Source organism: Callithrix jacchus, chromosome 1, assembly GCF_049354715.1.
Source record: "Callithrix jacchus isolate 240 chromosome 1, calJac240_pri, whole genome shotgun sequence".
NCBI lineage: Eukaryota > Metazoa > Chordata > Mammalia > Primates > Cebidae > Callithrix > Callithrix jacchus.
The window spans coordinates 159,389,077-159,415,271 of record NC_133502.1 but is presented as its reverse complement, the minus strand read 5'-3'; the positions used below and the strand labels follow the sequence as shown (position 1 = coordinate 159,415,271).

At 41.5% G+C, this 26,195-nt stretch overlaps 1 protein-coding gene and 1 long non-coding RNA gene across 4 annotated transcripts in view; one reads left to right on the top strand and one right to left on the bottom strand.

Moving 5' to 3' along the window:
- LOC103794406 (uncharacterized) overlaps positions 1–19,150 on the bottom strand; it is a 121,843-nt gene extending 102,693 nt beyond the window's left edge. Inside the window, exon 1 of the long non-coding RNA XR_004740292.3 lies at positions 18,956–19,150. This is a non-coding gene — a long non-coding RNA (uncharacterized LOC103794406). The remainder of the gene's footprint in view (positions 1–18,955) is intronic.
- The window catches only part of LPAR1 (lysophosphatidic acid receptor 1), a 173,384-nt gene continuing 164,718 nt past the window's right edge, over positions 17,530–26,195 (top strand). Inside the window, exon 1 of one of the 3 annotated variants that reach the window (XM_009001171.5) lies at positions 17,530–17,869. The gene's annotated coding sequence lies outside the window, so the exon portion shown is untranslated. Of the gene's footprint in view, positions 17,870–20,093; positions 20,622–26,195 lie in introns of those variants that run through there. The other 2 variants (XM_035254517.3, XM_054258823.2) reach the window with 2 other exon arrangements.

Sequence of the window (26,195 nt, the reverse complement as noted above, 5' to 3'; positions counted from 1 at the left end):
GCATAGATCTTTGACTCTGATTAGATTACTGCTTTATCTTAGAACTTTTCAATTCCACTATCACATTGAATGTTCTGAATGGCCGGTACCACATTATCTACATCATAGGCATACATAAAGAGCAAAAGGTTAATACCACGCAAAGCAGTAGAAAGGAAAATCAAGGTACTGTTACAGAAGGGAGCTTGGATGGAAGGCAACAAAATAACAACAAACATCCACCACTCATCCATTTGCCTATGGAGTTGGCACATCTAAGGTAATATTAGGATGACTCTTAAATACTTGCCTTTGAGTAAGGATGTTCTCTAACGCCCTTTATACTACTGAGTTTCTCTGAGTCTTCCTATTGCAGTGTCTTATTCCAAGTGTTTGTTGCTACCATATCTTCATGTTCTCTCACTTTTATGGCAGGCATATGTCTTCCCACTAGGACCTACTGATCCTGAGTAATATCACAGTAATGACCATTTTTGCAAAAGTCCTTGTAGTGTTAATTTTACAGGTCACTTCAATTTTTTTGTAACTTCATGCCACACTTTATTTCTCCTGCAGATGAATTTTTTTTTAAATTTTATGTCTCACTTTAAGAAAATGTGGGACAACAAGATCAGAGCATCCATAGCAAAATAGTTTCTGAAGAATTTTGGGGAAGGAACCCTTTATTTAATAAACAGAATAATGGATCTCTCCAAGATTCTTTAAAGACTGGACCTATTGATAGGTGGTTGTATACCATAGGGTATTCTCTAAAATTTGGAATAGACAAGCCATTTGTTAGAATAATAGCAAGGCTCTGTCCATATTGGTGAGGACTAAGTGGGGAGCAGAGAATCTTGTTTTACCATTGTTCTTCTGAACAAGATAGATTAGTTGAGACTTAGACAATGTGGTGTGTGGCAAGATGTCTAACTAAGAAGACAGACTTTGTAAATTCTGGATATCAGCCCTTTGTCAGATGGGTGAACTGCAAAATTTTTTTCCCATTCTGTTGGTTGCTGATTCACTCTAGTGACTGTTTCTTTTGCCGTGCAGAAGCTGTGGAGTTTCGTTAGGTCCCATTTGTCTATTTTGGCTTTTGTTGCCAATGCTTTTGGTGTTTTGTTCATGAAGTCTTTGCCTACTCCTATGTCCTGGATGGTTTTGCCTAGATTTCCTTCTAGGGTTTTTATGGTGCCAGGTCTTATGTTTAAGTCTTTAATCCATCTGGAGTTAATTTTAGTGTAAGGTGTCAGGAAGGGGTCCAGTTTCTGCTTTCTGCACATGGCTAGCCAGTTTTCCCAACACAGTTTGTTAAACAGGGAATCCTTTCCCCATTGCTTGTTTTTGTCAGGTTTATCAAAGATTGTATGGTTGTAGATATGTTGTGTTGCCTCTGATGCCTCTGTTTTGTTCCATTGGTCTATATCTCTGTTTTGGTACCAGTACCATGCTGATTTGATTACTGTAGCCTTGTAGTATAGTTTGAAATCTGGTAGTGTGATGCCCCCCGCTGTGTTCTTTTTGCTTAGAATTGACTTGGCTATGTGGGCTCTCTTTTGGTTCCATATGAAGTTCATGGTGTTTTTTTCCAGTTCTGTGAAGAAAGTCAATGGTAGCTTGACGGGGATAGCATTGATTCTATAAATTACTTTGGGCAGTATAGCCATTTTCACGATATTAATTCTTCCTAACCATGAACATGGAATTTTTCTCCATCTGTTTGTGTCCTCTCTGATTTCGTTGAGCAGTGGTTTGTAGTTTTCCTTGAAGAGGTCCCTTACGTTCCTTGTGAGTTGTATTCCAAGGGATTTTATTCTTTTTGTAGCAATTGTGAATGGAAGTTCATTCTTGATTTGGCTTTCTTTAAGTCTGTTATTGGTGTAGAGGAATTCTTGTGATTTTTGCACATTGATTTTATATCCCGAGACTTTGCTGAAGTTGCTTATCAGTTTCAGGAGTTTTGGGCTGAGGCGATGGGGTCTTCTAGGTATACTATCATGTTATCTGCAAGTAGAGACAATTTGGCTTCCACCTTTCCTAGTTGAATACCCTTTATTTCTTTTTCTTGCCTGATTGCTATGGCTAGAACTTCCAGTACTATACTGCATAGGTAAATTAGTTCAACCAATGTGGAAGACAGTGTGGCGATTCCTCAAGGCCTTAGAAATAGAAATTCCATTTGACCCAGCAATCCCATTACTGGGTATATATCCAAAGGACTATAAATCGTTCTACTATAAGGACACATGCACACGAATGTTCATTGCAGCACTGTTTACAATAGCAAAGACCTGGAATCAACCCAAATGCCCATTGATGATAGACTGGATTGGGAAAATGTGGCACATATACACCATGGAATATTATGCAGCAATCAGAAAAGATGAGTTCGTGTCGTTTGTAGGGACATGGATGAATCTGGAGAACATCATTCTCAGCAAACTGACACAAGAACAGAAAATGAAATACCACATATTCTCACTCATAGGCGGGTGATGAAAAATGAGAACACATGGACACAGGGAGGGGAGTACTAAACACTGGGGTCTATTGGGGGGAAAAGGGGAGCCAGTGGGAGGGGGCGGTGGGGAGGGATAGCCTGGGGAGAAATGCCAAATGTGGGTGAAGGGGAGAAAGGAAGCAAAACACACTGCCATGTGTGTACCTATGCAACTGTCTTGCATGTTCTGCACATGTACCCCAAAACCTAAAATGCAATAAAAATTTAAAAAATAATAAAATAAAATTAAATTAAATTAAAAAAAAAAAAAAGAAGACCGACTATGTCAAAATCCTAGTTCTGCCACTTACTGCCTACTTGATCTTAGGTAAGTTGCTTGATTTCAGCATTCCTTCATTTATTCTTCTATAAAATGGAAATAATAACAGTATTCACAGAGTTGTGATGCTTATAGAGTTAGTATGTATAAAATGGTTGGAACAGTATAAGAACATGAAAGTAATGTAAGAGCCAGGTAAGTACATAGTAAGAATTTTGTTAGTGAATACTATTTTATTTTTCATGAAAATCATACATAAATATTCAATGTTCAAAGTGAAAGAAGTGGTCGAGTGAAGTGTAATCTCAATCTCACGCCTGTAATCTCAACACTTAGGGAGGCTGAGGTAGGAGGATTGCTTGAGGCCAGGAGTTCCCTTGACAACATAGAATCTGTCTCTATTAAACAACAACAATGAAATTAAATAAAAATAAAAAGTTTAAAGTGAGAGAAATATGCAGTAGCAAGTTCCTTGAAGAAACAACCAAAGCACAAAACCCAAATTTTCTTTTTATGAATTCTGCCTAAATTATCTACTTCTGAGTAAGAAGGTGGAAGTAGCATGCTAATGGAAAAATAGGCTAATGAGCCTACCCTAGTTTCACATTCAAGAGATGGAATAATTTATGGGAAAGCTCCAAAAGCTTCTAAATGCTGCAATCAAATCACTCTATGGAGAAAGCTACAAAATCAAATTCCAAACAATGAAGACATCAATTTCTTAATGGAACAGTTCCAACCATCTGGCATTCATATGTTGTTCGTAGCAGTGGTTATTGTACAGACATAATGACCCAGTTCTACCTCTAGGCAAGAAGCTTTCATGAAAGGTTTACCCTGGCCACTTGTGGGGGGTTAATATGACCAGAAGAGTTTTATTTTTTTTCTTTTTAACTGTTCTATTGTTAACATTTCAAATTCAGACCTTTTCCCAGCAAAACATGAAAAGAAGGAGCTTCAAATATATTTATAGAGTGCAAGAAAGTGAGCAGAAGGAGATTTCAATGTTTTAGAAAGAAATTTTTCTTCAATGCAATTTTTTTAAAAAAGGGCCTTGTTACATAGGCTGGATTCAGTCTTAATGATAATCAGTTATTACTACTAAACAGGTTTAAATTAAATGTTGGATGATTTTTTAAAACTACACTTTAAAAATGGACTTTGAATAAAACTCACAACACAAAGAGCAAAAACATTTTATTTTTCTTTGGATGTGCTGCCAGTTTTGTTAGCATAGTATCTTTTCCATTTACAATGGAACTTTGCCTATAGTCTAAGATTCAATTGTTCATTTAAAATTAATTAATTCAACAAGTATTTACTGTGCAACTAGAAAGTGCTAGATGCTGAGGTAGGTATATTTAATGGAGTGTAAAAAAGTAGATTTAAAGAAATTGGAAGAGGCAGGTTGTGAAAAGGGTAGGTCGATACAAACTGTTAAGAGAATGAGAGATTTTTTTTAAAAAAAGATAATCGGATAAGATGAAAAAGAAGATGGAAGACAAAAGGGAGACATGCAAGAAAAATTAACATGCATTCTGAATAAAATCTACGCTGGAGTAATTAAAGAGAAAAATGTTCTGGGTAACAGTTAGTATAGAGTTTACAGTTTATAACTGTCCTAGGATGCAGTGGGGAAAGGCAAAGAGAAATGACAAGTGAATGACTGAATGGAGAACAGAGATCTCAGAGCCAATATATGCACATAGCTGTTCTTGAGGGATACGGAAATGAACAAAAGCAACAATTAAATACATGGTAGAAGAAAACTTTCCTGAGCCTATTTTATGAAGGTTTACATACTTATTTATAATCCTATTATGCAAAGACCTATTTGTGTAGAGTAGAAGGATTTTCTTGGTTACAACATAGTTTTTTCTTTTAAGAGAATAAAACATTCAAAGATGTGCAGAGACTGAAATATAGATAATTGCTAAGTTCATTTGGGCTACTATAATAAAATATACTAAACTGGGTAGTTGTTAAACAAAAGAAATATATTTAAAACAATTCTGGAGGTGGGGAAGTTCAAGATCAAGGCATCTGCAGATTTGGTGTCTGGTGAGGGCCCATTTTCTGGTTCATAGATGTCACCTTCTTGCTATGTCTTCACATGTGAAAGGGGTCAGGGCAGCTCTTTAAGGCCTCTTTTCTAAAGGCACTAATCCCATTCATAAGAGCAGAGACCTCATGACTTAATCATCTCTCAAAGGCTCTACCTTCTGACATCACCCTGGTGATTAGAATTCAACATATAAATTTGTGGGGGACACAAATATTCAGACCATAGCAACCACCCAGGAAGCCTTGTTGAAAAATGCACAGATTAGCCCAAGCAACTGAGTTGTATACCAAGTTGAGAGCATTTTAAAAATATTATTAAGTGGGGGTGCCACCATTCATGCCTGTGATTCTAGTGCTTTGGGAGGCCCAGGAGGAAGAAAGGCTTCAAGGCAGGAGTTTAAGACCAGCTTCAGCAGTGTAGTAAGACTCCATCTCTACAGAAAAATTAAAAAGTAAATTAAGCCAGGTGTGGTGGCACGTGCCTGTAGTCCTCAGGAGACTGAGATGGAAGGATTACTTGAGCCTAGAAGTTCAAGGTTACAGTAAGCGGCGATTGTGCCACTGCACTCCAGCTTGGGTAACAGAGTGGGACCCTGTCCCAACAAATAAACAATAAAAATAACGATGAAAAAGAAAGAAATAATAAACCGAGCACTCAGCACCAGAAAGGAAAGAGGATAACAACGTAAGTCCTGTCTCCTCCTGCTAAGTATGAGGGTGGATTATTCCTGAAAGGATGATGATTGCATGTGTTGTCTGCTGATTTCTAGGCATAAGGACCCCATTTTCCCCAGGCAACAACCATGGCTTGTAGTTCAATGGAAACTTTGCAAGAGTACAGAACCTCTAACCCTGAAGAGCCCAGAGTTGTGTGAAGAGGAGCACAAAGTACCACAGGGAGTTACTGACAGTGATGGTAAGGGGTCACTTCTGCTTCCATCTTCTTGGTCCAGGGACTTATGTATTTTTCCTATTAGTGGCAAAGCACTGCATAAACATCCCTGACCCAGTGCATATACTGCATCCTGAAATACAGTTCCGTATTCTTACAGGGTACTGTCCCAAGTTGGTACCTTGGCTGTGTCTTCATTGAAACATTCCATCACTTAGTAGGAAACTTCTAGATGGTGCAGTATGTGATAAGACCACCTGCACCTTCATTGTAAATTAAATGCCCAGGTCCAATGTTGCATGGTATTCCATGCCTGTGGATTCAGGCATTCCATAAGCTCTGGATAGTGATACTGGCTGAGGCTCTGAGGGCAGGAAAGGAAATGACGTTTCCAGACTAGGTGTCTGCTCCTAAGGAAATGAACTACTAATCCTTCCAGACAGAAGAGTCCCAACCTTGCAATCTTGCTACCAAGTTGCTAGTTGGTCTCATCAAGGAATCTAGGGGCTGAACTTGTCTCTGTTGTTGGCAGTTTGAACATTCAGAAGTAGCATTAGCTAATTCAGCTTTGGTAAGTCAAAGTCCATGCTTTTGAGCCCATGCAGCCTCTCTCTTTGCCATGGTAGCCACTTCATTCATTTGTTCATTGTGTTAGCACTGGTAGTGCTGCTAACAAAGTCTGGCTCAGTGTTCCTGCTTGAGAAGATAAGCAGCAATTCTACCTCTTCCTTCTCCTTTGCCCATTGGAAGAATTAAAGAAGGGGGACCAGGTATGGTGGCTCCCACCTGTAATCCCAGCACTGTGGGAGGCTGAGGTAGGTGGATCACTTGAGGCCAGGAGTTCGAGACTAGCCTGGCCAACATGGTGAAACCCTGTCTCTACTTAAAACACAAAAATTATCCAGATGTGGTGGCTCGCACCTATAGTCCTAGCTACTTGAGAGGCTGAGGCAGGGGAATCACTTGAACCTGGGAGGCAGAGGTTGTAGAGAACCTTGATTGTGCCACTGCACTCCAGCCTAGGCAATGGAGTAAGACTGTGTCTTAAAAAATAAAATAATGGAAGTGGAGGATCATGATCATTCAAGTTCATCTTGGAATATATTATGGTACTCCATACAGTGCCAAAACTTGTCCCTAATGTTCAGAACCATGATCTCTCAATCTAAATTTCTACAAGTCAGCACAGATCTCTCCCTCCGGGAAGAAGTCCAGTTATTTCTATTGTTAATCTTTCAGAAGCCTAAGGTCTCAGAAAAAGGTTTTAAAGACAACTTTTCATACTCCTTCCTTTTTAGATATTTTCTTAGAATTTGGAGATAAATTATCCTCACCAGCAAATCCTAGTAAGGTTCAGGAACTATCACTTTCTTTCTTTTGATCACACTGCATCTTCCCAAAGGTTTTAAAGTGTCCTCTGTTACTGTTTCAAACTCATTCCAGTCCCTTGGTATTCCGCAAATTAGCAGTGACTTCTGCAAGGTCACTTCTTGCCTGCATAGTAATCTACTCCACATCATGGCTATGTCTTTTTTTTTTTTTAGTTGAGATGGAGTTTCGCTCTTGTTACCCAGGCTGGAGTGCAATGGCGCGATCTCGGCTCACTGCAACCTCTGCCTCCTGGGTTCAGGCAATTCTCCTGCCTCAGCCTCCCGAGTAGCTGGGACTACAGGCATGCGCCACCATGCCCAGCTAATTTTTTGTATTTTTAGTAGAGTTGGGGTTTCACCATGTTGACCAGAATGGTCTCGATCTCTTGATCTCGTGATCCACCCGCCTCGGCCTCCCAAAGTACTGGGATTACAGGCGTGAACCACCGCACCTGGCCATGGCTATGTCTTATACCTAAGTGATTCTTACTCTGGGATTTGTAATCTTTCCATGGTACAGACATGAGGTGTCCAAGGGTTCCTGGCAACCATGGATGAGGACTCCACACTTAGTGGGTATTGTAGGCCAAAACAAGTCCCCCTCTAAATTCCTATCTTGAAGTTCTAAACCTCAGTATCTTAGAATGTGTCTGTTTGGAGATAGGTTCTTAAAACAGTAATTAAGCTAAATGAGGTTGTATGGATGGTCCTAATTCAATAGGACTCACTCATATCTTTATAAGAAGAGGAGATTATGACATAGATACACACAGACTTAGGGAAGGTGAAGAGAAGATATGAGGAGAAGACAAGCCAAGGAGAGTGGCCTGAGAGGAAACATCCCTGCCAACACCGTGATCGTGGACTGCCAGACTCTAGAACTTTGAGCAAATAAATTTCTGTTGCTTAAACCAGCCAGTCTGCGATATTTTGTTATAGTAGCCTTATCAAATGAATACAGTGGTTTATTCCTTTTCTATTTTTTCTTTATTTAAATTATTTTTAAAAATAGAAACAGGATCTCTCTATGTTGCTCAGGCCGGTCTTGAACTCCTGGGCTCAAGCAATCCTCCTGCCTCGGCCTCCCAGAGTGCCAGGATTATAGGTGTGAACCACTGAGACTGGCCAATAGTAGAAGATTTGAATCACCATCAATACGCTTACACAAGAGTACTTTTCTTTATTTCAGATTCAATTCCTGCTCTGGTACCCTTATTCTTCAGAGTTAGTGGGAAAACAGGAGCTCAGCTCTTGTGGTTTTCTTCTATTCTTAGGGAATAGTTACACATACCTACCCAGGTCAGTCAGCATTCCAGAGTTTTCTGTAATTGCAATGTGTTGGAAAAGGTCCAGCTGATTTTGGTCCTTGAAGTTCAACTTTGATACTTCATTTGCCCAAGTCCACTGGCACTGTGCCATTCACGGGACATGAGCATCTGTGACTAAGCTATTCTAGGGCCCATCTACCTGAGAATTTCCATCCCTTTAAGTCTTTTATTCTCCAGGATCTTGCTGTCTCCCTAGCCTCACTGCTAGGAAGCAGGGCAGATGAGCTCTCTGCTCTCAGGATACACAGACCTCCGTCTATAACTCTTTCACTTGCAGAATGTCTGTTCTTAGTCTGGGGAACTAAGGTCTATTCATACTACTCTTTAAATCCCTTTCTCCTAATCTTTCCACAAAGATTTTTGGCTCTTCTGTTTTCAGTCCTGTCATGTAACTTCCTGAGCAATAAGCACAGAGCATATTCCTATTCAACAATGAGAGAGGGGAAAGTGGAAATACAGGGAGAAGATAACATTGAACGAGAATCCCAAAATAGAGTACTGTCAATTAATTTTTCTATCCCACTACAGGCAAGAGAGACTATACACACTGATGATCAAGTATATTTTATGGTTACATAGAATTAGGATGCTATCTATGGGAAACCACAGGCTTTATGAATAGGAGTAAACTATTAACTTGTTTCTTATGATTTGTCTTAGGACATGTTTATAGTCTGTCTTGGTTTTACCTAGGAGTATCATCACTTTCTGCTGCTAGGTGTTAACATTATTCCATAATTGTTTGTTTTATATATATTATTGTATGGATAGACCCCAATCATTTCATTTGCTTTTTTTTTTTTTTTTTTTTTTTGAGACAGAGTCTTGCCTGCTCTGTCACTCAGGCTGGAGTACAGTGGCATAATTTTGGCCCACTGTAACCTCCACCTCCTGTGCTCAAGGGACACTGCCTCAGCCTCCTGAATAGCTGGGACTATAGGTGCATGCCACCACACCCAGCTAACATTTTTTATTTTTAGTAGAGACAGCGTTTAGCTATGTGGCCAGGCTGGTTTTGAACTCCTGGCCTAAAGTGATTCACCCGTCTTCACCTTTCAAAGTGCTGGGATTATAGGCATGAGCCACCTCAACCTGCCTCATTTGCATTTAAAATATATTATTGAGGTGTAATTTAAAAACAGTAATCTCTACTAATCTTAAACGTTCAGTGCAACATCCTGCATTTTGCTTTGTGGTGGTTACACGTACCCACATTTCCCTAACTGCAGTTTTCTTGTATACCTTTTCAGTCAATTCCCACCCTAAAGGCAATCATTGCTCTGTTTCTATCAACATAGATTAGTTTTTTCATTTTAGAGCTTTAAAAATATGAAATCATGTAGTATGCACTGTTTTACGTCTTTCTTTTGCTCAGCATGTTTTGAGATTCACCCATGTTGTGCATATCACTAGTTTGTTCCTGGTATTGCTAACTAGTCTTCTATTTGTGTCCTTAAAAAAAAAAAATCACTGGAATGTACTCTGTCTCTGTATCTGGCAGAGCATATGTTGGCCTCTAAGAAATGCAGGGGTTTGGCAGAGCCATTCAGTTAAGTATAATCAGTGCCTAATCAAGCAAAGTTTCTACAAAGGTGTAACATCTCTAACTTGTCCACTTAGAGTGAGTGCTCACTCCAGGGGCAGTACATTCGAGTCTCTCCTTTTCTCTGATCCATCAACGATCTAGGCTATAGGGTGTCATTGAACCCCTGAGATTATATTCAAAAGGTGTGTGAATATATGCATTAGTTAAGCTAAGGTAAGATTCTTACAAAATTAAATGGATCAAATAAATTTCTTTTTCACACAAGAATCCATCGTGGGTATTCATGTTAGCAAAGAGGTGCTACTTCACATTGGATGCTTAGGTGTCAGGACAATGGCTGCTTATTATCTTCAACTCATGGCTTCCAAAGTTGGTGTGGGCATTACCATCTTAGCCAGAAGGGACAAACAGCATGGAGGAGCACACGTGTGAAGATTTTATAGGTGGTCTCAGAATTGGCAGAAGTCACGTATGCTCACATGCTACTGGAGAGAACTGTTACATGTCCTCAACTATTCACAAAAGAAGCTGATATCCAAGAGGGCAAGAGTGGATATTGTCACTAGTGGCCTCTCCTACAATATGTATATTCTACATGTATCTATAGTTTTAATTAAGTTCTCAAAGGGATGGGTCTATGCCCAGAAATGTTTCAGAGCCTGATGTAAGGACACATGAGCACTGCTGCTTCTACCTTGCCCTAGAAGATATAACAGGCCATCAAGGCAAAATGACATAAAACACTTACCATAATGGAGGAAAACCCTCTTTCCCACTGTTACGCAGGATGGCATCATACTGTTCATATTCCCTGGCATACTCATGGCAGATCTTGAGGCCGACATCCTATGAGCTACTAGATCTCACAAAAATCCAGCATATTAGAACAAGTCATATTTTATTTGAAAGAGGAGCAATCTTATGTGGTTTGTGTTTTTGTGTCTTTTGTAAGAGATGCTTCTCTACTGTGAAGTGATGAAGATATTTTACAAATCTGGAATTTTCACTTTGCAAATTTAGGTTTTTAATTCATTAAGAACCTTTTTTAAAAATAGTGTGACATGGGGATCTGATGTTTTTTCCTCTATGTAAAGTACAAATTGTCTCAGCTTCATTTACTAAGCAACACATTTTTTACTTTAGCTTTTAAGTTCAGGGGTACATATGCAGATTTGTTACATAGGTAAACTTTTGTCATGAGGGTTTGTTGTACAGATTATTTCATCACCCAGGTATCAAGCCTAGTGTCCATTAGTTATTTTTCCTGATCCTCTTCCCTCCTCCCACCGTCCACCCTCCAATAGGCCCCAATGTGTGTTGTTCCCCTCTATGTGTCCATATGTTCTCATTATTTAGCTCTCATTTAGAAGTGAGAACATGTGGTGTTTGGTTTTCTATTCTTGCATTAGTTCGCTAAGGATAATGGCCTCCAGCTCCATCCATGTCCCTGCAAAGGACATTATCTCATTCCTTGTTATGACTGCATAGTATTCTATGGCAAATAGGTACCACATTTTCTTTACCCACATTTTATTTAGCCCGTCGGTCACTGATGAGCATTCAGGTTGATTCCTTGTCTTTGCTATTGTGAATAGTGCTTCTTCAGTGTACATACGTGTGCACGTGTCCTTATAATAGAATTATTTATATTTTCCTTTGGGTATATACCCAGTAATGGGACTTTTGGGTTGAATGGTATTTCTGTTTTTAGGTCTTTGAGGACTTACCACCCTGTCTTCCAGAATGGTAGTACTAATTTACACTCCCACCAACAGTGTATAAGCTGGTTTTTTCCTTCACAACATCACCGGCATCTGTTATTTTTTGACTTTTTAATAATAACCATTCTGACTGGTGTGAGATGGTATCTCATTGTGGTTTTGATTTGCCTTTTTCCAGTGATCAGTGATATTGAGCTTTTTTTTCATATGATTATTGGCTGCACATATGTCTTCCTTTGAAAAATGTTTGTGTTCTTAGCCCACTTTTTAATGGGGCTGTTTTTTTCTTGTAAATTTGTTTAATTTCTTTATAGAGGCTGGATATTAGACCTTTGTCAGATGCAAAGTTTGCAAAAATGTTCTCCCATTCAGTAGGTTGTTTACTGTGTTGATGGTTTCATTTGCTGTGCAGAAACTCTTAGGTTAGTGAGAGCCCATTTGTCAATTTTTGCTCTTGGTGTCTTCATCATGAAATCTTTGCCTGTGTGTATGACCTGAATGATACTGTCTATGCTGTCTTCCAGGGTTTTTATAGTTTGGGGTACATTTAAGTCTTTAATCCATCTCAAGTTAATTTTTGTATATAGTGTAAGGAAAGGGTCCAGTTTCAATTCTCTTCATATGGCTAGCCAGTTATCACAGAACCATTTATTGAATAGGGAATCATTTCCCCATTGCTTGTTTTTGTCAGGTTATTCAAAGATCAGATAGTTGTAGGTGTGTAGTCTTATTTTGGTTCTCTATTCTGTTCCATTGGTCTATGTGTCTGTTTTTGTACCTGTACCATGCTGTTTTGGTTACTGCAGCCCTACAGCATAGTTGGAAGTTGAGTAGGTGATTCTTTTTTTGAGACTGACTCTCACTCTGTCACCAGCCTGGAGTGCAGTGGTGTGATCTTGGTTCACTGTGACCTCCACCTCCCGGATTCAAGCGATTCTCCTGTCTCGCTGGAACTACAGGCTCATGCCACCACACTGGCTAATTTTTTTGTATTTTTAGTAGAGATGGGGTTTCATCATTTTAACCAGGATGGTCTTGAGCTCTTGACCTTATGATCTGCCCACTTCAGTGTCCCAAAGTGCTGGGATTACAGGCGTGAGCCACTGTGCCCAGCTAGCTTTGTTCTTTTAAGGAAATCATCTTTGATGTATGAATTTGCATGGACTCAGACATGTACATGTAGTTGTTTCTGAATTCTCTTTCACTACATGGCCGTCTTTACATTAATGGTATCAACTCAATGTGCTTATTATGTATATTATGAAAACACATTGAACTTGGTTTAATAATATTATATGTAGAGTTTATAATTTTTTATTCCTTAGTAGATTGATCCAGTATTTTCTTTTCCATGGCTTTGTCAGGTTTTGGTATCAAGATTTTATTAGCTCATAATGGAGCTAGTTTTTCTTTTTCTGTGCTTTGCAACCATTTGAGCAGAGGCTATTTGTCTGAAGATTTAGTAAGTCTTGCTAACCAAAACTTTGAACTTTTTTGCATATTTAGAAATAAGAGTTTAAATTATTTAATGGTTTTAAATACATTAGTGTTATTTTTGAATTAATACAATTTTGTAATTTATTATAAAGTATTTCAGCTCTGTAATTTTGCTGTTTTTCAAGTTCTAAAAGTACTGAGCTTTGTATTATTTAAAAATTTTGCACATAAAATAAAATTTTCTTGATATTTTTAGCATACATTTAAATGTACTTCAATTACAATCACACAAAATGTAACTATACTGTTTTGCTAAATTATATCACAGAGTTTGCATGAGTTTATATCTACATTGCAACTATCACTATTTAAAGAAAATCTCTGTCAACGAAGGAAAATATAAAATCATGTATTTTAATTTTCATTTTTTATTGAATTAAAAATTAACTTATTGAAGGAAGTCTTTCAGCCATGTTTTTTAATAGTCATAATATTCTTAGTATTTTAAAAATTCTACTAAAACTATATTTAGAATCTCCATATTTGTAGCCTCATTTGTTTCTTTTCTCTTTTTTCATTGTCAATTTTACTAGAAATTTATCTATTTGACTATTGTTCTACAGAACTAGGTTTTGTTTTTTTGACCGTTTCTATGGTTTCTTTGTATCCAGATCCAGTTTTAGCTTTATAGTTGTATGTGTAACACACATATATTTTTTCCCTTTTCCTTTTTTCTTTTCACTCTGTTTTAGATCTAAGCCTTTTTTACTTCAGATGAGGGAGACTACAGAGAAAGGATTTGCTAGCCTTGACCTATTTCTGACATTACCCAGATTATTCATGCAGATATATGTGATAAGAAAAAGGTAAACACAGAGTTACTCTGTTTGGGGCTTTCATTGCAGCCTAGTCCTTGCAGGAGGCTGCTTCACGCAAACCCAACTTCTCTCCATTCTTGGAGTCTCCTTATGCTACCTGTACTCTGAAGAATGTTTTTATTATTATTTTTTTTTACTAAATTGGGCTGCCCCACCCACCTTTGCTGCTGGCATTTTAAAATAGAAAGGTTTCCTAAGGAGAATTTCTTTTTTTTTTTTTTTTTCTAGCCCAGGGGAAAAACAAGGATTTCGAGAAGGAAGAAACCTATGCCTGGAGGCCTCTGAATAACTTTCCCCAGCAGGCTGAGTTCTCCCAGGGTATTGTTTCACCAAAAGACAGTCTTTGAATGGGTCTCTGACTGGAGGGAAAGTTTCCAACAGATCGTTTTTGCTGATAGTTTTGATTACTCAGAAAATTTCAAAAGTTTTTGCCAGAGGGAAGCGAACACAGAGAGAAAGAGAGAACTCTTCCATGAGTGTACCATGACTGGGGAACCCTTTTGAACAAATAATAGTGCCAAAGGCAGTGACAGCCAATTTTTCCCTCCTTAAATGCTTCTCAAATTATAGTCCTTGGATCACTAGCTAATATCGATAATCTGACAGGGTCTATGGTGTCCTTCAAGATATTAATGTAAAACCTGAACTTGAAATACCCATCAAAATGTTTCATTTTTCTGAACGTTTCCTTTTTTAAGACAGAGTCTTGCTCTGTTGCCGAGGCTGGAGTGCAGTGGTGCAATCTTGGTTCACTGCAACCTCCACCTCCTGAGTTCAAGAGATTCTCATGCCTCAGCCTCCCGAGTAGCTGGGACTACAGGCATGCACCATGATGCGGCTAATTTTTGTATTTTTAGTAGAAAAGGGTTTTAGTAGAGACAGACATGTTGGTCAGGCTGGTCTTGAACTCTTAGCCTCAAGTGATCTGCCTACCTCAGCCTCCCAAAGTGCTGGGATTACAGGCATGAGCCATAGTGCCTGGCTTCATTTTGCTGAATATATATATATATTTAAAAATTTTAAAACCTTTTAAGAGACAGGGTCTGGCTCTGTTGCCCAGGCAGGAGTGCAATGGGGCAATCACAGCCCACTGCAGCTTTGAACTCCTGGGCTCAAGCGATCCTCTCACCTCAGCCTCCCAAAGTGCTGGGATTACAAGCATGAGCCACTGTGGCTGAGTATTTTTTGTTATGTTTGACAGCACCAGCTGTCTTTGGGTCTTCACCTCTTCTGAAGTCATTTGAAGAAACAAATCAAAAGAAACACTGCTTGGCAGAGGGTAGGAGAGAGAAAGGTTAGGACAGAAAGCATCAGGATGATTCTCCAAGAAAGGGAATGTCAGAATGCCAAGACGACTACAGACAGGAGAAAACATTCAAGAAAACGTATCAAGGTATTCTTCGTTCCTGCTGAAACATTATTAATGTTACTGTTTTCAGAAGCCCACTCAAATATATTATTCTACTTTGATAAAAGACAACTTGGAACCAGATGAAATAGTCTGCACTGGTACTATTATTCCATTTTACAGATGAGAAAAGTAGCTCATTTGGAACATAATGAACTAGCTCTTATGGATTAATCTATATGCTGAACTGAATTCTGTATTGTATTTCATTTTCTCTGTCCTTTTCCACTGGATGTACATACCTACATTTAATTTGAAAGTTATTAATCTAAAGCTGGTGGCAGAAGCTGTCTCATTCAGACAGTTCCACGCTTGTCAGGAAGACAGGTCTGTCCAGGCAGACCTTTTATTTTGTTCTCTATTTCATTTTAGGCCATGGCAGACCAAATAAAGAGGAAATGAAGTGATTTATAGCAAGTAACTTACTTTTGAATACACGTCTTGTATGGACAGGCCTCCCAGTTTGATGTTAGAAGGGACCACAGAGTAGTTAAGATAGTTAATATGTAGTCAAAACAGAAGCAACTGCATTCCTTAAGAAGGTAAGAGATGAAATGAATATATTAAAAATATTCAAGTTGAGTGGTAGGTAAGAAACTCCTTTTATTCTACCTTTGATTTGTGGGGAAAGGCTAAACATGGAAATAATTAATTTAAAATGTTCTTTATATTAGATATAGAAGTATTGGTGTTGAGAAATCTGACAGTAGAGTGTATAGGAAGGAAGAAAGAGATAGGAAAAATAGCTAATAAGCAATTTTTCTGAATTGAGTAGAGCTATGGTTAAAAGTATATGGAAACCTCTTTTTGTACCACTATACACTTTTTATGATACTTAAATTTTATAGTGGACACTTGCCTATGCATCCCAATATAATATTTCTTATAGCTTGAGATCAACCCCTATCATTTGTGAGATAAGTGATAAATTCATGGGTGTATGTATTTATATGCATTTCTGCGTGCTATACATGAACATAGTAGCATTGTGAATGAACATAGTAGCACTGTGCATGTGTTAAAATTTCAATTTTTTCACATGGTAGATTATTAAAAAAATAAATCATATATTCGTAGGGAAGGTATAGAAAGCAAAGTTATTTAAAGTCGAATTTTTTAAAAGATTCAAATGGGCCCCCGGCGCTGTTGCTCACACCTGTAATCCCAGCATTTTGTGAGGCCGAGGCGGGCAGATCACCTGAGGTAGAGAGTTCAAGACCAGCCTAACCTACATGTAGAAACCCCGTCTCTACTAAAAATACAAAATTAGCCAGGCATGGTGGCACATGCCTGTAATTCCAGCTACTCGGGAGGCTGAGGCTGGAGAATTGCTTGAACCCGGGAGGAGGTTGTGGTGAGCCGAGATCCTGCCATTGCACTCCAGCCTGAGCAACAAGAGTGAAACTCTGTCTCAAAAACAAAAAAAAGGACTGACTTAAAAAAAAAAAAAAGATTTGAACCATTGTTTTAAAAAGGAAACAGCTTTAGATAGTAAATTATTTACAGCCAGGGCTCAGCCCTGAGCATCCTGTGAAAAACCACACGATCTTGGTCAAGGTCCTAAGCAGTCACCGGTGGGAGATGGTCATGGTCTCTTCACAGAATAACTCAATTGAGGCATGAAGAGTTTCCGTCCAACTGCGGTTTGCAGGGACTTTTCTCTTCTGCAAAGTCTAAGGTGACCGGGTGGCCATCATCGATATAGCCCTGCCTCGCTGTGCTGCCTCTCTCTCAATCAGATCAGTCCTGCAGAGTCCCCAAGCCTTACTGCTGTCGTGCTGTCTTCTGTGCCATTTCAAGGCGAGGGCTCATGAAACGTTTACTCACACGCTGCAATTTTGATATGCAGCGGCCTTAGCTGTGGAGCGAGAGACCGATAATTCTGATCACTCCGGAAATCCCGGGAAGCCAGGGGTGGGATATGGGTGTGGTGGGGTGGCGTGGCTAGGTAGACCCCACTGAGTGGGTGTTGTTATGAGACCTGGGCGAATCGCTGTGGCTGCCACTCTCCTGAGAATGATCCCTAGGCCTTAGTCCCGCGCCGCGCCCGCCCACACCTCCAGGTGTGCAGTCCCCGCCCTTAATTACTCTCACTAAAATTGATAGTTTACACTTGCAAGGCTACACTGGGTAAGCGGAAGAGAAATGTCTAATCGTGAATATGGAGAACTAGGGGAGCAGACACACTTGCTTCGGATTGCAGATCCAGTGAAGTGAAAGATCAGAACTAGAAACGTATGCACCTTCCTAGCAGCAAAGCTGCCTCTGTGTTCTTTGCAGTCTCCGGTACAGGGCGGCGCTGAGAGAAACTTGGCGCCTTCTGGAAAGTTTAGAAAGTGAACTACGAAAGAGAGGCCCCACGATGTTTTCCAGAGTTTTTCGAGGGGGAAGAGGAGAGCGACAACGTGAAAATGCCCCGTGCCGGGGCGTCCGCCGGAATCCCACCAGCTGTCCGGCGCTGGGGTGAGCGCAGGAGGGGCGGGGTTGGGACCCGAGTTGGCGGCCACGGGTCTCCCGCTGAGGGTGTGTCGGCTCGGGGGCGGGGCGGGGGAGGCTGCTGAGATAATGAATGGGAGGCTAAGGCCTCCCCCCGCCCCGGCCCTGCGGCCGCCCGCTAGGGAGCCAGTGAATGGGGGAGGGGGCGCAGAGGTCAGGGTCGCTGGGGGCGCCACACCAGGTAAGGGGACCAGCTTGGGAGCAGAGAGGGCGGACTCTAGGGGTTCGGGAGTTGCTGACTTGTGCTACGTGGAACAAGCAGAAAAGAAGGAAGGCGGAGGAAGAAAGGAGGCTGGCGTCGGCGCTGTTCCTCCGGCCCTCCCTCGGCGCCCCCTCCTCCTGCTGGCGCGCCAAAGCCGGGCAGTAAGGGCCGAGCGGCGGCTGACGCTCCCGGAGTGGCGACTCAGTCTCCAGCCCTGCTGTGGAGCGCGGCCGGGATCTGGGGCTGCCAGGGGCCCGGACCGCGGAGCCCTCCCCGCCTCTCGACCGAGCACAGGACCCCGGCGGGGTGGGCGCAGGGGGCGGCCCAGCTCTGGGCGACGGCCGAGGGGCGGGCGGAGGGCCGGGCTCGGCTGACGGCGGGGCGGGGGCCGCCGGGACTGGGCGCGCGGCCCGAAGCCAGCCCGGGGGCGGCGGGAGCGGGACGCACGGCGGCGGCAGCAGCGAGCGCAGGTAAAGGGGCCGGAGCGGCGCGTTGGGACGGCGCCCCCTGGGCGCAAAGCCAGAGGCCGCGGCTACGGCTCGGCCGCCGCACTGCGCGCTGGGCTCACACTGTCCCGCCGCGGACCGGCTTTGTGGCTGCGGGCGGGCGCGCGTGCGAGTGCGGGTGAGAGTGTGGGTGCGCGCGCTGGGCCGCGGCGCGGGTGGGTGGCCGTGCGTTTCTGCGAGCCGGCCTGCAGCAGGCGAGGCTGCCCTGGCCTCCCACACCCAGCGGCGGACCGAACCCCGGGAGGGAAGTTGCCACAGCTGCTCGGGCCGCGGGCCCTCCGGTCCTGCGCCAGGTCAGTGCGCCTCGGGACCCGCCCAAATGACACGTAGGTGGCCTCCAGTTACCTGGGTCGGGGTGGGTGCGCGGGAGGGTTTGCGAACAGCCCTCGAAATTCTCTCCAAACCTCGTCCTACTGGACGTGCACCTCCGAGCGGTCCCCGCGCCTCCGGGGCTCTCGCACCTCTTGCCACTGAAGACTCGGTTATTTCCCCCACTCTGGGCTGAGGACTTTTAATTCAGTTTCTGTCCAGCCGCCTAACAAACGTGCTTAGCAAGTAACAGGAGGTTGTAAGGCATGGGAGGGACCTGGCTTTGAATTGATGGTTTTGAAATAGACGGCTCCTTTGGCTTGCGTGGGACTCCTTTGTGGCGAAAGAATTTAAAGTTTATTCTTGTTTTTCTTTGCTGCCATTTGGCCTTTGAAATGTTAAGGGTGAAGGCTTTCAGGACTTGTTGCTGCCTGCTGTCTGGGGCCTGAGGTTGTGGCTCTCCGCTGCTGCTCTCCTTGCTTTTCATTTTTGTTGAAATCCCTGGATTTTTCATAAATATGGGTGCTGGCTTGTTTCACTATGGACGCGTCGTTTCCTGTGGGGTCAGATAGATATTTGTAAACATAAATATTGAAAACGTAAATAACTATCACAGCGAAATCCTCTATTCCTTCAGGCTCTAACAGTTTGGTTTTCACGTATTTGCATAAGTGTGTTTGCTCAGCTAAGCATAACTGGTAAGCCAGAGGTCTGTGATTCAGAGTCTGCAGTTCTGGTTAAAGGGAGACTGTGCACTAGGAAAATGCTAAGTTTTTGTAAGAATTTATCCCCTTGCCAGATAGAAGAGTGAGTCCCAAGGAAAAAGGGTGTATGTTAGAGGTGTGGTTGTTTGAACCAAACTAAATAGCATTAAAATACACAGGGAGGTAGAATGCCACCTAGTTGTTTCTGCCCTTGATTTCCAGATCCCAGTAGGAGCGAGTATAATTGCCTCAAATGCAAAATTATGAATAATAATCATCATTGTAAGTATATTAAGGCTGCATTTTTTCTTGATACTAATTTGAGAATAAAAAATCAAGTGGCAAGAGAAGGAGGTAGCTTGAGGCAGGAAGGCACGGGCGAGAAGCGAGGAGAGAAGGCTAGGTTGTCATCATCCCATCCCGCAAGGCGCACCGCGTCCCCTAGCGGCGCGACCTTAGCCAGTCGGGTCAGCCCAGCTGCTCCTGGTTTCTGCGTCCCCATCTGGAAAATGGATGGGGTTGGTGATCTTTGCTGTTTCTTCCGGCTTCCCAAATAACTAGAAACCGGTGCGAGGTTATCTTATGTTAAAGCAGTAGGAAAGGTAGGAGGGGGATGTGAGAGGTCCAGAGGGCCCGGAAGATGGAAGAAAACCAGCAACAGAGGATGCCTGGAGGAGAAAAAGCCTTGAGCTGGGAGTTCATTTCCTCTAGTTTTTTTTTTTTTTTTTTTTTTTTTTAATTTTCCTTAAGGAAATCAATCATACTTTCCCTCTCATATCAACCTCTTGTTACCTTTATTATTTTAAGCTCGTGAGTTTGCTTAGCTCATGCGCTAAGGTGAGGTCAAGGTGATCCTTGTAGTCTGACTTCTACCAGGCATCGCTTGACCCATTCGCATCATTGTTTCTCCGGAACAGCTCCTGCCCAGGGCTGTGGGCACTCAGCATGGATTTCAGTCTCCCTGTGAGTGATGGGAAAGAAATAACAGAGGTAAGAATGTAAGTGGCAGCCCTTTTGAAATTTCTATTTTTATTCAAAGCTAATATTTTCCAAAAAGTAATTTGATTTTTTTTTGTTTCAAATTATACCGTAGACTCTGCAAGGTTTTACTGAATCTATTCCATTAGTGACCTACTAGAACATTCAAAGAGTAAAAAAATCTCTCCTGCTCAGTCTTTTTGATACACAGTGACATTCAGTCTGAAGTAAGTGATATTTAGGGCCAAGACTCATTTCAAATGCTTAGTGTGGAAAGTTGCAATCCGGGCAGAATACACTGTATCATTTTCACTGGGAAGCTCCAAGTATTCAGCAGATAACAGCACTTTTAGAATTTAGTTGAGGTCAAGATTTTAATGTCTATGCTTGATGTGTGTGGCCTGTCTTCCTTTTCTTTAATGTTTTGGTATCAATATGCCTACGCCCTTGAGGAACGTTATTTATTTTAAAAGCCAAAGTGTGATGTAATAAAAACTTAAGCATAAGCTCTTGGTTTAAAGTTGAATAGTCTTCTCTGGCACTAAATCAGCATTTTACCCTGTTATTTAAATATCCCTGGCCTGGTGTGGTGGCTCATGCCTGTAATCCTAACACTTTGGGAGGCTGAGGTGGGAGGATCACTTGATGCCAGGAGTTTGAGACCAGCCTGGGCAACATAGTGAGACTCTGTCTCTAAAAAAATAATACTAATAATAAAAGAATAAAAGAATTATCTGAGTATGGTGGCATGTGCGTGTAGTCCTAGGTACTTGGGAGGATGAGGAGGGAGGATGGCTTCAGCCCAGGAGTTCAAGGCTGCAGTGAGCTGTGATTGTGCCACTGCACTGCAGCCTGGGGAACAGAGAGAGACTCAGTCTCTTAAAAAAAATCTTAGGGAAAACTATTATGGATGTCTTAGAAAGTTGAGAGAAAAGGAGGCAATTTTATTTCAGCAAACAATCGTTGAATGCTTTCCACTGTGGCAGATGCAAGCATAGTGAAAAGGAAGCTCCAGAAAGAGCTGCAACCAGGCGGGAATATGTATATGCAGTGTTGTGTAACTGAGTGGTAGCTGAACAGTCCAAGAGCTTTGGCGTGCCAGGGAATGGAGAATTACATTTTGATTCAGGGAACGACCTTACAAATGTGGGTTGAAGAATAACATATCTTTTAAAAGATGAATGGTGGAGGAATGAAGACAAAGTGAGAGTCTAGGGTGATGAACGCTAGAAAGTTACAAAGGGACAAATTGTGGGGGACCTCTCATGTTATTTTAAGGAGTTGTGCTACATGGGGATAGGGAAGCGAGGAGGAAGTATTACATAACCTCAAGATTCAGAAAGACACTGAGTAACACATACTGGGGCCCAGTGAGGGGGTGTGATGATGGGGGGAGGACTGGGCTTTTATTCTATTACAATCCATGAACTTATGGCTGCTACGTTTTAAGACACTACTGCCAGTTTACTCAAATTATAAAGGTTGTAGAATAAACTAATAAGTGGTTTCTTCCTCCCTATTCCCCCCTAATTGATAGCATTTTGTACTTTTGAGAAATTTAATTTAGTAAAAATTAATGATGGTATTGTGTTACAGCTGGACCTCCTGGGGCCTTTTGAACATGTGGGGTTGAAATCATTCTGCAGGCACAGAGCTGTCAAAGAAAACGTTTTTGCCCCCCTTGCTGTCTTTTTTGTTTAGGGGAGGGCTTGCTGGTTAATGCTAATTTAAACATGACTCCTCTGACAACTGGCATTCTTGACCCTGTTTATGTTATAAATGGTATTTAACCACAGTGGTTGGATATTTGCAGCACAGAAGAGAAAAAATTATTATTACTTTGAAATTGGCATTAATGCTGCTGTAAATGATAGGGCAGGGGCGATAGATGAGAGGAGACAGGGAAAGAGCTGCTCCCTGGGTACTGCAGTGAGAGATGACACAATCGTAAGAATTATTTAAGTTTAACGTCTAATAGAAGTAACTTGCTTTATATATGCATATATATGTTATATATATAATATATTAATATGTATATAATATATATGTGTATATAATATATATATGTGTATATAATATATATATATATGTTTGAGACAGAGTCTCGCTCTGTCTTACCCAGGCTGGAGTACAGTGGCTCAATCTTGGCTCACTGCAACCTCTGCCTCCTGGGTTCAAGCGATTCTCCTGCTTCACCATGTTAATCAGGATGGTCTCGCTCTCCTGACCTCATGATTCACCCATCTCAGCCTCCAAAGTGCTGGGATTTCAGGCATGAACCACCGAGCCTGGCCTATATATATATATGTTAAATCCCTAGAGTAAAAGCGTTTAACTAATTATCTGTCATATAGGAAGAAGGTCTGTGGGATCCATTTGGGAGGGGTATTCAGGGGCTCTATAGGCTCACACTCACTCTTCAGTACCTCTGTGTCACAGGAGGGAGTACACTGGCTTTCAGTTGCATACCAGAGGTGGAACTGACTTGGGTGTCTTTACATTGCTCTTGAATCTGGAGATGCTAGAGTACCCAGGAGACAGGAAAGAGAAGTAGCCGGGCGCTGTGGTTGCCGGGTGCTGTGGTTCACGCATGTAATCCCAGCACTCTGGGAAGCCGAGGCGGGTGGATCACCTGAGGTCAGGAGTTTGAGACCAGCCTGGCCAACATGGTGAAGCCCCATCTCTACTAAAAATACAAAAAGTTAGCCAGATGTGATGCTGGCCACCTGTAATCCCAGCTACTCAGGAGGCTGAGGCAGGAGAATTGCTTGAACCTGGGAGGTGGAGGTTGCAGTGAGCCAAAATCTTGCCATTGCACTCCGACCTGGGCAACAGAGTGAGACTGCATCTCAAAAAACTAAAAACAGACAAACAAACAAACAAAAAAAGAAAAAGGAACTAGACTAATTTCTTTCAATTACCTTGGAATACAATTTGAATGAATGATCTTCTCAGCAATTTGTTTTATTTTCTGCAAGGGAAATTGAGTTTGGCATGTTGAATGAATTAAGTTGATTAAGTTGGAGTAACTTAAGGTTAATATACTTTATTTCTTAGGACACTTTTTTGTTGTTGTTGAGACTGAATCTCCTTCTGTCACCCAGGTTGGAGTGCAGGGTGCTATCTTGGCTCATAACAACCTCTACCTCCTGGGTTCAAGCAATTCTCCTGCCTCAACCTCCTGAATAGCTAGGACTATAGGCGTGGGCGAACACGCCTGGCTAATTTTTTGTATTTTTAGTCGAGACAGGGTTTCACTGTGTTAGCCAGGATGGTCTGGCTGCTGGTGATGGTGAGCCACTGCACCCAGCCTAGGACACATTTTTGGTGGGAGAGGAGGAGGGGTGGCATGGTGGTGATGATTTTATTTAAACTCCCTGGCATTTTTTAGCATGTTAGTATGATTTCAAAGTAGTGTTGTTGTATTATTAATTTGTGGAGCTGGGCCAAAGAAAATTGTCTTAATACTTGCATGTCCCTGTCATCTAATCAGTGCTGTAGAAACTTTAACCCTGAAGTCCATGTAAAATTCTAATTATTTTTTTTTCCCAGAAATGAAAGAGAACTATTTTACTACATTCATGGATTTAGGTTATAATTTATTTTATTTTTATGGTACTGTTTAAAAAAAGTGATATAATGACAGGGCAGACCCTTAACTTTAGTACAGTGCTAAAAAAACATGCAATAAGCCTGCATGAAGCAAAGCAAGCTGTGTTTGTTGTATTATGAAAATAAAGAAAACTGTTTTCAAAACCAGCCTTTTTCTCTAAAAGAAAACATCTTTGACTAATAATACCTGGCCATGGATCTCTCTCAAGGGAGGATTGCCAACTGTTGGTTGGAGGAAATTTTGTTCATTATGGCCATTATGTGTGCTATGTTTCTTAGAGTCTAGGATTTGCTATGGAGAGATTGCTACTGTGAACCATTCCTTTTATAGCAAGTTTTTCTGTATCTATTACCTTATGTGTCTAAACAATGCTCTACATTAGACTTTATGTCCATCTGCTAACAATCAATTTTCTTCCTCTATGTCTAGGTGGTTCTCTTTGACCAACCCTTAACTGCCCTGATTCTGAAATTCTGCCCTAATTAAAGGATGTTCCTGGTTCTTTGGAGGGAGAAATGGTTCAGGGGCAGAGGAAACCAGTTTTTTTAATTTACTTTTTCTTCCCCCTCTATCTCAGGAGTACTTAACTGCCTGCCTGCTGTATACCAGGCTTTGTGCTAGTTACTCAGAGTGGGTGTGAATAAGGCAGGATTCCCACCCTCCAGGAGGAGCTTACACACGATTAACAGATCATTACAATTCACTGTAACTAACAAGTGTTATAAGAGAAAGAACTTTGCAGGAGCACCAAGGGAGGCACTTGACCCTCAGGGGTGAGGTGCTGGAGGTCAGGGAACGCTCCTGGAAGATTATGATCTGGAAGGACGTTGGGAGATAAACCAAGCCTAGAAGAGATAAAAAAAAAAAAAGGTATCGAGAGGCTTTCTGTCTGTAGTTTTGCTACTCTTGGGTAGGCCAAAGTGCCTCTGTTTTTATATCTGGAAAATAAGAATAAGAACTGATATTATCTGGTTGGTGGTTCCGGTTTTCATTTACTATGTGTTCCTTAATCCTTTATATTACTCTTTCATTCATTCCATATTCAGTAGGCATTTGTTGAGTACCCATCCTATACTGGGAAGATAGCACTGCAGGAAACAAGATGTGGACAGACCCACTTTCTCATGGAGTTTGCCTACTATCACGTGACATTAGTAACAGAAGTTCTTTTAGAATCCCTTCAAATTCAGGCATATGTATCTTGTTATTCCTCCATTTTAGGAATGTTTTCTCCAAAGTAGTCTTGATACTTTCAGGTGAGTTGGCCTTTCCCTCTTAGGGAAGGAGACCACAGGGCCTGGTAACCTCATTTTCATTTTATATGCTTGAACTATTTTGCTAAGATTTACCTGTTTTAAAGTCTAGAGGTAGACATAGCTCTGTTTTATCTGTAGCGCTGCCTTGCTTCCATCTCATTTTCTGTATTCTTACTTTTAACCCAACTTGTGTTTGAGATTCTCTGCTCAGTATATAGCTCACTTTCTAGAATAATTCAAATCTAGTGTCTGTGTAAAGTCTGACTTATTATTTGTTTATTTATTTTGAGATAGGGTCTTATTCTGTCACCCAGGTTGGAGTGCAATGGCATCGTCATGGCTCACTGCAGCCTTGATCTCCTGGGCTCAAGCTGTTCTCCCACATCATCCTCCCAAGTAGCTGGGACCACAGGTGTGTGCCACTATGCTTAGCTAATTTTTGTTGTTGTTGTTGAGATGAACTCTCACTATATTACCCAGGCTGGTCTCAAACTCCTGGGCTCAAGAGATCCTCTCACTTAGGCCTCCCAAAGTGTTGGGATTGTAGGTGTGAGTCACCGCATTTGGCCAATACTTATTTTGAAATCAGCCTATAATGATGCTTTGCTTCACTAAGGCATTTCACTTATGATCTTGAAGTCACTCAGGGATAGAAACACTAAAGAAAGCATTCCAATTAGAAGTAGCTGCATTCATTTAGAATTTTTTTTTCTGCAATGATTCAA